The sequence below is a fragment of the Arvicanthis niloticus genome, chromosome 11, assembly GCF_011762505.2.
Source record: "Arvicanthis niloticus isolate mArvNil1 chromosome 11, mArvNil1.pat.X, whole genome shotgun sequence".
Taxonomy (NCBI): Eukaryota; Metazoa; Chordata; class Mammalia; order Rodentia; family Muridae; genus Arvicanthis; species Arvicanthis niloticus.
Genome location: NC_047668.1, coordinates 41,053,880 through 41,066,541, shown reverse-complemented (window position 1 = coordinate 41,066,541; position 12,662 = coordinate 41,053,880). Strand labels below are relative to the sequence as shown.

Sequence of the window (12,662 nt, the reverse complement as noted above, 5' to 3'; positions counted from 1 at the left end):
CCCAGTGGAATGTTTTGAAAGCAACAAGAGGAGTTCAAGACATGGCAGTTCTGTAGAAAGAGTAGAAGTGAATGACATACATAAAATAGCTGAGGAAAGGAATTCTAGTCACAACCCCTGCATCCAACATAGTTACCCATCAAAAAGAGCACATGGAATAAGGAAATTCCAGAATAAATATCTGGCTCACAAGACTTTCTAAAGAAAGTCCTTCATCTTGAAAGAGAGTGTAGTGAGCTGAGTCTGCATGATGGCGTGCGGAGACCCAGGAACAGCAAATGGGTGTGACTGGGTCAGGTGAGAGATCCTGTGCAGGTGCTCTCTTGGCCCTCTGCTTTGTTGAAGGACATAGGCTGTATTCTTAGGATTGTAGTATCCACAGAGATGGCAATACTAGTCTAAGGGATCAGGGTGGGGACCATATTGGTTACAGACTGTTTTCTCAGAATTCACTCAGTCTTAATGTAAAATACATTAATAAAAAAATAGCCGTGTACTGTCTCTCTAGTCATCACTAAGGTAAGGAAAGGTATATATAAAAAAAAATCTCAAATGGGGGAAGCCAGGCCTATGGTGTAATTCTAGCACTTGGGAGGCTGAGGCAGGAAGATGGTTAGTTTGAGACTAGTAAATTTGAGGCCATTGTGGGCTATATAGTAAGACCCTGTCTCACCAAATACACAAATTATCAATTTTATTTCTATATATTATAAATTAATGTTCCAAGATAAAAGCATACAAATGTTTTCATGCACATAGTATCTAGAAGAATAAATAAAAATAGTTAATAAATTTAACAGTCACTTGCAAACTACTGGCAAGCACCCCTTAGAGCACTGCTTCTCAGCCTTCCTAATGCTGTGACCCCTTAAGACAGTTCCTCATGTTGTGGTGACCCCCCCAGCCATACAATTATTTTGTTGCTATTGCATAATTGTAATTTGCTGCTGTTTTGAATTATAGTATAAATATCTGTGTTCTTGATGGCCTTTTGGAGGTCTGGACCTATAGGTTGAGAACCACTTTTAGAGAGAGTAAAGATTAAATAGAGTCTTCCATATTCGTGGGTTGCGAGACTGTGTTGTTAAAACTGTATATGGTGAAGTTGGCAGCTGGCTACTCTTCCCAGTTGATCCATTGATCTGTAGGTTGAACTCAGCCCTCAGTGCAGTTACCAAGGACAGACATGCACATCATTAGAAAAGATGAGAGTATGAAACTAAACCCTGTACTGAAGGGCCCGAGGCAATTAAGGGGTGATAAGATGGTCTTTGAAACCAGGGGTGTGATGACAAGAGGATGCCCATATGCACAGTAACAAACCTGTTATCACACATTCTATATAAACTGATGCTTACCACAGAGCCACATGTGACAGCTTATACCGAACCCCCTCAGAACTCTGGCTCTAAGCTTCTTAGATAAAGAATACTCAAAAAATGTACTATACTTCAGGGTTTAAAGTGTCATTTTTCAAAAGAGATCTTTAAGAACAAAGACAAACCACTGGGGAAAATCTTGGCAAAACAAATACCTGTTAAAGACCCTTTGCAGTTGAAGCAACTTGATTTAAGAGCGGACAGAAGTGCTGGTTAGACATTTCATCCCCAGTGACCAAATGAAACACTGCTGAGCGTTGGTAGCTGCAGCTTAAATCACAGTGTGACATCAGTCGAAGTGCCACAGGATGGATTGTAATGGCGGGACCCAGCATTGTTGAGGAGATGGGGGAGTCAGAGTCTTCGTACATTGCTTAGGAATTTGTGCGGTCACATTATAAAACATTTTCATAGTCTCTAAAAGTGTTTTACCATATGTCCTAGAAATTCTCGTGCTGCGGTTTCTCCACAAGAGAAACAAAAGGATATATCTACACATGTCATGTGTTTGAAAGAGCCAGGCTCTGGAAATGACCCAGATGTTCATCACTTTGTGTATGGATAAACATGGTGTGCTGTGTCCAGACAGTGGAGTTCTATCGCAGTAATAAAGGAATAAACATACATAGGGCCTCTGGAGCATAAGCTGAAAAAACCAGACATAAAAGACTGAGTGCTGCACTGTTCTACTGAATCGTAAATCTCTGGGACAGACAAGTCTAGAGACAGGGCATAATCAGTGGGGCTGGGCAGGCGGCCCATAGGGGCCACAGGTAAGCACCAGGATTGGCGGCTGAACATCAGGGACGCCCTGAACCCTCACAGTTTTACACATCTGATGAGAAGTATTGAATTGCACACTTGGGAGGTGATTTGTATAATGTGTCAGCTTTAGCTCAATAAAGCCGTGTAATAAAATGCCTATTGTATTTAGGCTTCTGAGATCTTTTAGGCTTCCAGGCCTTGAGCTCCATAATTACTTACTCAGCATCCTTACTGGCAGGATCCATAATTCAGTTTGCTCAAATAATCCTACTTGGTGATGGCATGTTCTACTATGAAGAAAAGAATTCCAGCTAATTATTTGGAAGGAAGAGTAACATTAGAAAATCAGTATTCTGTAACTGTTAATGAAATAATTTAACTCAAGCAAAGTCACAGCACACAACTTTGGATGCTTACTCTGAAACAAAACAAAAACAACTTTGAGTAAAAAAAAATCTGAGTATAAATGGAATGACAGAAATTGTGCTGGTTGTCTTACATGCAATGGCGACATGGTAGTCCTGTCAAAGCAGGGATATTCCGATGAGAGACGTTCTCAGCAGTGTTTAGAGTAACTGTGGTACCGATAAATAGAATTTGATCTTAGATGCTCCAGAAAGAGTAGATTAAAAATGGCAATAATTGTTTAGCTAGATAGTAAGGAGTCGGGGATCTGTGACCCTATTCTCAGCGCATGCCTGCGTAGTATTATGTATATGTTGTCGCTCACACGGTAGCTGTAAAGCAGACTTGGCAGTCAAGGGAATTTGAAGTCTGAGGAAAGGTGGAATTCTATAAACATGGAACAGTGGGGATCATTAACTCAAAACAAACAGATATTACTTAATACCAGCGGAGCTAATATTGACAAGATGCTTCGTGAGATACATGGTAGTGTGGTTTCATTGTTCGCACCTGAGGTTACACGCGTGGAGGCATCAAGGCCAGTTCTTTCTTGTGATGTCTTGTAATCACTGTAAATGTAAGACCTGTTGGGCTGCTGCCACAGCAGACTATTGTACAGTAGACTTTAAAAGAAGCAGACTCACTCTAAAACAATAGTTAGGGAGGCAGAGGCAGGAGGCTGTCTGTGAGTTTGAAGCCAGCCTGGTCTGTGTGGCAAATTCCAGGCTAGCTAGGGCTACACAGTTAGTCCCAGTCTCAAAAACAAAACAAAAGATGAAAGCAATAGTCACTACTGTAATATGGCATATATCTTTGTTTCTTTTCCTGTTGCTATGATGAAATACTCTATGACAAAATTAATATAAGGGCAAAAGCATGTATTTTAGCTTACAGTTCAGAATACAGTTCGTTGTGATGGAGAAGTCAAGGCAGCAGGAGCTTGAAGCAGCTGGTGACGTCACACAGTCAGGCACAGATTGTGGTAGTGGAGGAAGATAGTTCTCAGCATCTTTGTCTATTGTACATAGCTGAGGACCCCTCACACCAGGAAAGGTCTCATCATAATTTAGATAGGTCTCTTCTGGGGCTCGAGAGATGGCTCAACAGTTAAGAGCACTGGCTGCACTTAGATCCAGATTAAATTCCCAGTATCCACATAGCAGCTCACAACCTATGTATGCGTGCATGCCTTTCCCTGGAGAGGTAGCTGGTAAATTGACAATCTTTGGCAGACAGATTGTCCTCTTAGCTTCTTACTGTGCCTCAAGTATGTTTTCCTAACTGACCACAGCACCTTTGTAATCAAAGCTCATTGTTTGATATTTTTAAGTTATACATTTCCTGCATTTCCTTTGTCTACTGAAACTGAATGGATTTGACAAGAGTTTCTGTCTACCCCATGGGAAAAAAAAATCAGGGACAAAAGAAAAGCCCCAGTGGAAACTCGTTCCTGTTGTGAGAGAAAAGATAGAGGCCACTTAATGTACATTAGGTTTAATGTACATTAAATTCTAAACTTAGATGTTAAATGAGCGAGGTAATAGTGTATTAGGGTTCTCTTGAGTGAGGCACAGAACTTATAGGAGAAATCTTTATCAGTCCTTCTTATCTGTCTATCTAGAAAGGAGTCATTAGAATGGCTTACAGGCTGTGGTCCAGCTAGTCCCACAGTGGGTATCTAACAATGGAAACTGCGAGAATCTATTAGTTGTTCAGTCCATGAGGCTGGATGTCTCATGTTATGAGACATGGATGTCTCTACTGGTTTTCCTGAAGAAGAGGGTTGTAATACCAGTGAAGGAAGGCAGCTAGACCACTGCCCCCCTTACCATCAGGGCCCAGCTGGTCCTTGGTCCTCATGTTCCTTTCTCTAGTCCCTGAACAAAATACCTGACTCAACTGCATCTTCTATACACTCCTACCCCAGCCCCCCCCCCCCAGGGGTGTTGCCATGGTTCCTTGGACAGCTGACTCATCTCACCACTCAGATCTCAAGCCATTTCAAAGACAGGCCCTCCTGGGACCTTATCCAGCCTGCCCTCTGAAGTGACTTCACTCAGTTGTTTGCTGGCCCACGGGTCTGTCTTCAACAGTTAATGACACTCCCCTCAACACCAAGTCTGACTGTAGCACCAAGAGAGGTGCCTAGGTACCAAACAAGCACCTGCTGACTAAATGAACACACAAGTGAGCACTCAAGTGAGTGTTTGAAACTTCTCCTTCTGAGAAAGAAAGCTAGTCAGCATCTGGGAGACTGGAGACTGGTAAACAAAGAGGCAGGGGTGGAGATGGTCACTGGGCTAGGGTGAAGGGTGGTGGTCAGGGAGGCAGGAGAGGAAGACAGAGTAAGCACAGACCCAAGTGCTTCCACAGCTCAGCAGGAAGCAGAGGAACCAGCTGGGAGAAGCCGCTGCATAGAATTGCCTGTTAGGAATACACAAAGCCTTCTGGGTAAAATTCCTAGAAGCTAGGAGACAACCTGAGAGATAGCCATTTAACAGAGTGTGGCTATTAACCCACTTACTGGATGCATACCTTCCTGCAGTCTCTTTTATCTGTCAACCACTCTGTGCTGTCCTCTGGGCTAACAGCACCAACAGCCAATGATGAACCCTTCAACCTCCTGAAACTCAGCTCTTCTTGAGAACATTTGGTTTATACCAAATACCAAGTTGTTTGAACAACTTCCCCTTCTCACATAAAAAAAAAGACAGATACATTACACCCAGGCCCATGGTATAAGTATATTCATTCCTATGTTAAAAATGTAAGAAAGTTGAAAAAGAAAAGAGTTATAGGCTAACTAATGTTACTTATTTCAAGTCAGAAACTAATGTCCTTACAACAGGGAACATTTTATGTGCCAGTAACTGAACTCAAAAGAACAATGAGGCCTTTGCCTGCCAGGGGTTCAAACTCTAATGAGAAACAACTAACTTTTGTGCTGCCTGACCACTGGATGCACACCTATGCTTTAAGCCACACATCAGGCCTGGGAGAAAAGAAAAAGCTGTGTTTAAGTCAGGACAAAAATACCTTATGATGGGAGCTGGCACACAACCCCGAAGGCCAATGCTCTCTGGGTTCCTTGTAAATTTAGTCTGACACAACCAGGCCTGCTCCTTTACACAGTGTCTCCATCTGCTTCTTCTATTCAGTGACAGAGCAATGGTGACAGGAAACAAGCTGGGACATTCCCTCTGCTCTCAACTAATCAGCCGCTTTCTCTGCCATAAAGAATGGCATTTACTGTCTTGCCTGTGATGGTTATTCCTGGTTGTCAACTGCACTTCATCTGAAATAAACCAAGACTCAAATGACTGGGCATGCCTGTGAGGGATTTTTTTTTCCCCTTAATTAAATCCTTTGACATGGGAAGACTCACTTCTAATCTGGATCTCTAAGGTAGAAAGACCTATCTTAACCTAGATCTTTGGATATGGGCAGATCTGCCTGTAACCTGGCCCATACATTCTGCCACGAAAGAAGAAAGCTCACTGCCTGCTTTCTCTAACTCTCTAACTCTCGGACACAGGCCTGTGCATACTCTGTCTTCCTCTCCTGCCTCCCTGACCACCACCCTTCACCCTAGCCCAGTGACCATCTCCACCCCTGCCTCTTTGTTTACCAGTCTCCAGTCTCCCAGATGCTGACTAGCTTTCTTTCTCAGAAGGAGAAGTTTCAAACACTCACTTGAGTGCTCACTTGTGTGTTCATTTAGTCAGCAGGTGCTTGTTTGGTACCCAGGCACCTCTCTTGGTGCTACAGTCAGACTTGGTGTCAGTAACTGTTGAAGACAGACCCGTGGGCCAGCAAACAATTGAGTGAAGTCACTTCAGAGGGCAGGCTGGATAAGGTCCCAGGAGGGCCTGTCTTTGAAATGGCTTGAGATCTGAGTGGTGAGATGAGTCAGCTGTCCAAGGAACCATGGCAACACCCCTGGGGGGGATGGGGTGGGGGTGCACAGAGGGTGCAGTTGAGTCAGGTGTTTTGATCAAGGACCAGAGAAAGGACCAGGCTTGCTGGGGTGTGATGATCAAGGAGGGTGGTGGCATGAGCCTAAGAAGAAGCTGGGCCAGGCAGTTCTCAGTGCATAGGGAACCTGCCAGGGAGTTGGAGGGAGAAGTAAGTTTTTTTTTTTTTTGGTTTTCTCGAGACAGGGTTTCTCTGTGTAGTCCTAGCTGTCCTGATACTCACTCTGTAGACCAGGCTGGCCTCGAACTCAGAAATCTTCCTGCCTCTGCCTCCCAAGTGCTGGGATTAAAGGCGTGCGCCACCACCGCCCGGCAAGAAGTAAGTTTTGCCAAGCTGTTCTCACCACTCTGCACAGCTAAGGCTTCCCAGCAGAAGGGTTAGACTAGTGAATATATAGTGGTGGGGATACCGCCGTGTGAATGCTGGGAGGATGAAGGAGAGGAGTTTGTCAAGAGCTGTAAGAGGACTGAGTAGAGGGAGGTGGACAGGGTTTGTGTGTCTAAGGCAGGCCTTGAGTGACTGAAGAAGGCGTGGGGGAGCTGGAGCAAAGAGAGGAATCATCGTTTGCAGTCTTAAATACCAGGAAGATGTTGTTATAGTCTGTGGAAGGAGAAGAATACCTATTGGGGCCAGCTGAAGGTTGAGAGTCTTTTAAAGGGAGATTTTGAGAGTGTTAATGTCCAGTTGAGCAGCCGCTTTGCTCTTCAGGGTAAAGGCCTTAAAGAAAGGAAATACTTAGAGGAAGAGACCTAAGGCTGAGTGTAAGAACCAAGCCAACAGCTAGCCATGTCTTTACTGTAGGTCCCAATTCTTTGTTGATGTCACTAGACTCCTGTTTGGGTCTCTTGTGGCTCCCTTATCATTGTGATCTCCATTAAGAAATGTCAGAGGAGGGCTGGAGAGGTGGTTCAGTGGTTCAGAGCACCGGCTGCTCTTCCAGAGGTCCTGAGTTTAATTTCCAGCAACCACATGGTGGCTCACAACCATCTGTTAATAGGATCTGATGCCCTCTTCTGGCACAAAGGTGTTCATGCAGATAGAGTACTCATACATAAAATAAATCAAAATAAATCTTTTTTAAAAATGTCAGAGGAGATACAGAGAAAGCAGGTGAATGTGTTATATAAACTCAAAGGGAAGAGTGGACAATGGCCAGAGAGACCATTGCAGAGGAAAGCACTCTCAGGAGGTGAGAGTAGCCAAGGGTTCTCAACCTTCCTAATGCAGTCACTCATGCTGTGACCACCAGCGATGAAATTATTTTTGTTGCTATTTCCTAACTTTAACTTTGGTACTGGTATGAATTGTAATGTAAAAATCTGTATTTTCTGATGGTCTTAGGCAACCCCTGTGAAAGAGTCAGTCAGACCCCGTGGGGGTTGAGACTTGCAGGTAGAGAACCACTGGAGTAGACAATGACAGAGGGGCCATTGCAGAGGAAAACTAACTCACTCTCTCTCTCTCTCTCTCTCTCTCTCTCTCTCTCTCTCTCTCTCTCTCTTGTTTTTTTGAGACAGGGTTTCTCTGTATAGCCCTGGCTGTCCTGGAACTCACTCTGTAGACCAGGCTGGCCTCAAACTCAGAAATCTGCCTGCCTCTGCCTCCCAAGTGCTAGGATTAAAGGCATGTGCCACCACCGCCCGGCACAGGAAAACACTCTCAAACAAGGAGAGAGAGTGGACAATGGCTAGAGGGGCCATTGGGCCAACCACTTTTATTTTATTTTATTTTATTTTATTTTATTTTATTTTATTTTATTTTATTTTATTTTGTTTGGTTTGGTTTGGTTTTTTGAGACAGGGTTTCTCTATGTAGCCCTGGTTGTCCTGGAACTCATTGTGTAGACCAAGCTGGCCTTGAACTCAGAAATCCTCCTGCCTCCGCCTCTGCCTCCACCTCCACCTCTGCCTCCGCCTCCCAAGTGCTGGGATTAAAGTCGTGCACCACCACTGCCTGGCCCAAGCCACATTTTTAAGTAAGCTTTATACTGCTCTTTCAAGTCACTAAAACAGCTGATGGCATTCCTGGGGGTTGATGATAAGCCCTTTGGAGTAACTCCTAAGTGAAGGGACAGTAACATACTTTTGTTCTTTTTCATGAAGCTTCCAGCTAGATAGCCATCTGTCTTTCGACAATGTCTCCCCACTGGGTCAAGAGCTTGCATGATATTCACTTCTTTGACCAGAACTGAACAGTCTCACTTCGTGGGTTTTACAGGATGCTGGCTATGAGGGAAGGCTCTGTCCTCAGTGACCTTCAAGCCTGTTAGTCTCTGACATTAGCTTGAGATGCTAGGTTTTAAACCTTGCCTTGGTTTCAGTTTGGAGATTTTTTTTTTTTTTTTAAGTTCGTCCTTGGGGACCTTTGGTCTTTTACTTGCAGAGCTATTCTGAATTGAGTGTGTTTCTTACTGTTCAGCATACACACGACTACATGCTTATAGTCTCCTAAAAACTTTCCCATAATACTTCTTCCATGATGATCTTTGCAAGTGCTCACCTGCAAACACTTTTTAAGGGACTCTGAACACCATTTTGTCAACTAAGCCTATTTCCTGTGTTGGTCCCAGTTTTCATGAGGTAATGTCATTGTGAGCATGTGATTCTCTGGCTCTTAGCTTGAAGCCCTTAGCTTCCGTGGGCTACCTCTCTGCCTGCGTTGTCATCCTGGAAGGGGCTTTTATCTATTTCTCAGATCTCCAGAAGCTTCTTGGACTATCTGTTCGGCTTCTGACTGACCCCTGCACTCAGTCTCATTTGTGCGAGTCTGTTCAGGCATGGACCAGAACACCTTCTGCGTTCCAGGTCCTCTGGTACATCTGAGACATCTGAAGTCTGGGAAGAGCTCAGCCAAGCAGAGGATATGGACACAAGAGGAACATCCCCGAACATAGATTACAGCATGTGATAAGGACATTCTAGACAGAGCACACTGTGGATATGGGGCCCAGGGGAGCCAACTTTTAGCTGTAGAGACCCACAGTGCCCACCATGCAGCTTCCATCAGTGGAGTCTAACTTGATTCCAAGCTATTAAAAGGGAGGGCGTCCTTTCTTCTGTGTCTTCTTCATCCCCCTGTAAAAATTGGGTGTGTTTGTATTATAGTAACGCTCAAAACAAATGAACTCTAAAGAAAAAAAAATGAGGATTTCAAATTTCAAATAAGGGTGTCATATTTATCCATGCAAGCATGGATGTGGTGCTGAGAGACCACACACCTGGATAGTTGATTCACCTATGGATGAGCAGGGAATGATCAGCCACTGAGTCTTGTATAGACACACTATATCTCAGAGTATCATGGCACAGTGCGTAAAACATAAAAAAAAAAAAACATTTAATTTTATGCTTCTTACAGTTTCACTCGATATGTAAATGTGTTGTTAGAATCGCATCCTAGATTAGCAGAAAGATTTTAGAAGTTTGACACTATGATGGTGGTTTCAAGACCAGATTTTTGTCAAAGTCTAGAAGATTAAATACAAATACCCGTGCTTTCATCTAAAACCAGTTGAAGAGCATCAGGGTGGAGATCGTAGACTTTCGGGAGGCCTGGTGATGTCAGGATGGCGGAAACTCTGCTTGCAGGTGGTGGCATCCCAGAGAGGCTAGTTCTCCAAAGGAGATAAGCAGTTTCTTTGGATCTGTGTGCTTTTGAACACTAGGTGAAATGGACTGTTGGCTGGCAAAGCAGAATTCCTGCTCAGGGAGTGTGAGCCAGCTGTAGGAGCAGACCGAATCTGTCACAGTGGGCCAGAGTGTGAACTTTAACTTGTCAACTCTGTGCATACGTGATTTTTATAAAAACATGGACAAGAATGCAGAAGAGGCAGGCTTCCTCTGCAGTGTTGATTTCAGAGTCACAGCATGTGCTTGAGGCCACATTCTCAGATGCTATCACATGAAAAAGAAGTCTTCACATTGCCTTGCATGATCATTTAGTAAAACGGACAAACGACTAAACATACATTAAGAAGGAAACATGGGTCATTTTAAAGCAAGCATCTTTTCTAGATCTCTGGTTTTATTAGACTTCAGATCCTATCTTGTCCCGGAGTGTTCATGGCTTGCTCTCTTCTTTTGTTCTTTAGTATGTGATACATCTAATTGCCTTTTTTTCTAGCGTATGTTACATTGAAGCATTTTACAGTGCATATTTAGCATTTCGGCAAGTAGCCAGTTTAGTTGCTACTTATTCCTAATTATTCCTATTAATTGCTAATTAGCAGTTTTTAGATATATTCATTTTATTTTATATGTGAATGTTTTGCTTAGATGTGTGTCTGTGCACCACATGCGTGCTTGATGCCTGTGAAGGCCATTGGAACCTTGGAACTAGAGTTACGTTTGCTTGTGAACCACAATATAGGTATTGGGAACCAAACAGGATCTTTTGCAAGAGCCACACCATGGAGCCATCTCTCCAGGCACAGACCTGCCCTTAAGGTGCTGTCAATTGAGTTTTAGGAACTGTCTCACCATCTTTGGAGTTAAATCCAGGGTGTCCCCACATTACTCCTGTGCACTCTCCTGCATCATTGTTGACAGTTTTGTTCATTCGTACCTTGAGGACAATTTTTACTGCTATTCACATGGGTATATGCAGTTTCAAGGCCAGGGTGACGGCATGTGCTTATAGTTGTGTGTGTAGTTCTAGCTGCTTGGAAGGCTGAGGCAGGAGAATCATCGAGTCCAAGTCGCATTTGAGCAACATAGCAAAACTAAGTCTCAGAAAGAAAAAAAATTGAAGTAGAAGAGCTTGCTGGGCTGAGTGATTTCTAGTTTTATTTTGTTTTGAAGTCCTATGCCCTAAAAACAGATATGAATGAAGGCCCATAGAAGTTTCAGAACAGATTTAGAAAGGACTGGCCTTGAGGTACAACTGTGAAATATCACTTTAGAGGTGTCTCTTTAGTCTCATCAGAATTGCAGTTGTCTAGAATGTTCGAGTGTGTGCCGAGAGGGGAAGGGTAGGCTTTAGAGTCGCCAAGCTGAATAAAGTTGACCTTGTCTGGAAGGCTTGTATCAGCCACCAGCAGATTCAGCTGAATTTGCTTCCATTGCCTGCACTGTTTCCACGGGGTAGCTCTCATGAGCACGGAGAGAGGAGACAAGTGAGATTCAGCATGGCTCAGCAAGAAGCAATTCAACAAGACCACAGTTATCTTTAAGGTGAACTGGAACAAACTAATGCAGAATTTGCACCAACTAGGAACTGTGACCAACCTGACAGTGCCTGCCTGCAGATGCTTCAACTTAGGGTCCTGCCTGAGTTATGATAATGTAGAGTATGTAGCCAGGCTGCTCTCAAAGGTCTCAGAAGCTTCCTGTCTTAGCCACCTCATAATTCCTACTGAGAATGGCAGATGACAACTGTAATCCCACCCAGTACTTGGGGACTGTGGAGAAAGGATCAACAAGACTTGAAGACCAACCTGGCTACATAGTGAGTGAGTTACAAGCCCTCTAAGCTTTAGAAAGGGACCCTGACTCATTGTCTCTACCACAGAGACCTGATTTAGCCGCTACCAGCTGACCTGAGGTGGGGCATCTGTCTTATGTCAACCTAATGGGGGAGCATGTGGGCACATGACTTCTTTAAATCGAGTACTCACTGTGTGTGCCCCACCCCTAGGGAAGCTGAAAAATACCAATTCTGTGTTCCTCGGTTGGAATAAAAAATAAAAATCTATTTAAGTGTTTATCATTCATTTTTTTTTAAAGCAGAGTAAAAGTTTTTTATTTAAAAAAAAAAAAAAAAGCTTCTAGGGAATAATTAAAGATACGTCAAAGTTCTAAGGTGTTGGGGAAAGGTGTTAGATTGAGTTCTGAGCACCCTCCAGTGCTGTGGGGCAGTCAGTCAAGGGTGAGAATGGAGGAAGAGAGCCTAGCCAGTTCCTATGATGGTTGTGGCTGGAACGTGTGCCAGGTGAGAAAGCACTGAATTCAGGGTGTAGTCTGAAGACAGGTGTGTGTGGGCAGGAGTGATGTGAGGTGCAGAGATTTAAAGCTCAGGCTTGGAATGGTAGTTCGACATTAGTGACCTTAGGGGCTGGAGATGAGGCTGTGGTAGTCTTTGCTTATATAGCACTAACAAAGCCCTGGTGTTTAACCCCAGCCCTGAAACATGAAATCAGCA

At 43.8% G+C, this 12,662-nt stretch overlaps 1 protein-coding gene across 4 annotated transcripts in view; it reads left to right on the top strand.

Annotated features, from left to right (window-relative positions):
* Mboat2 (membrane bound glycerophospholipid O-acyltransferase 2) overlaps positions 1-12,662 on the top strand; it is a 125,556-nt gene that overhangs the window by 66,828 nt on the left and 46,066 nt on the right. The window lies entirely within an intron of this gene.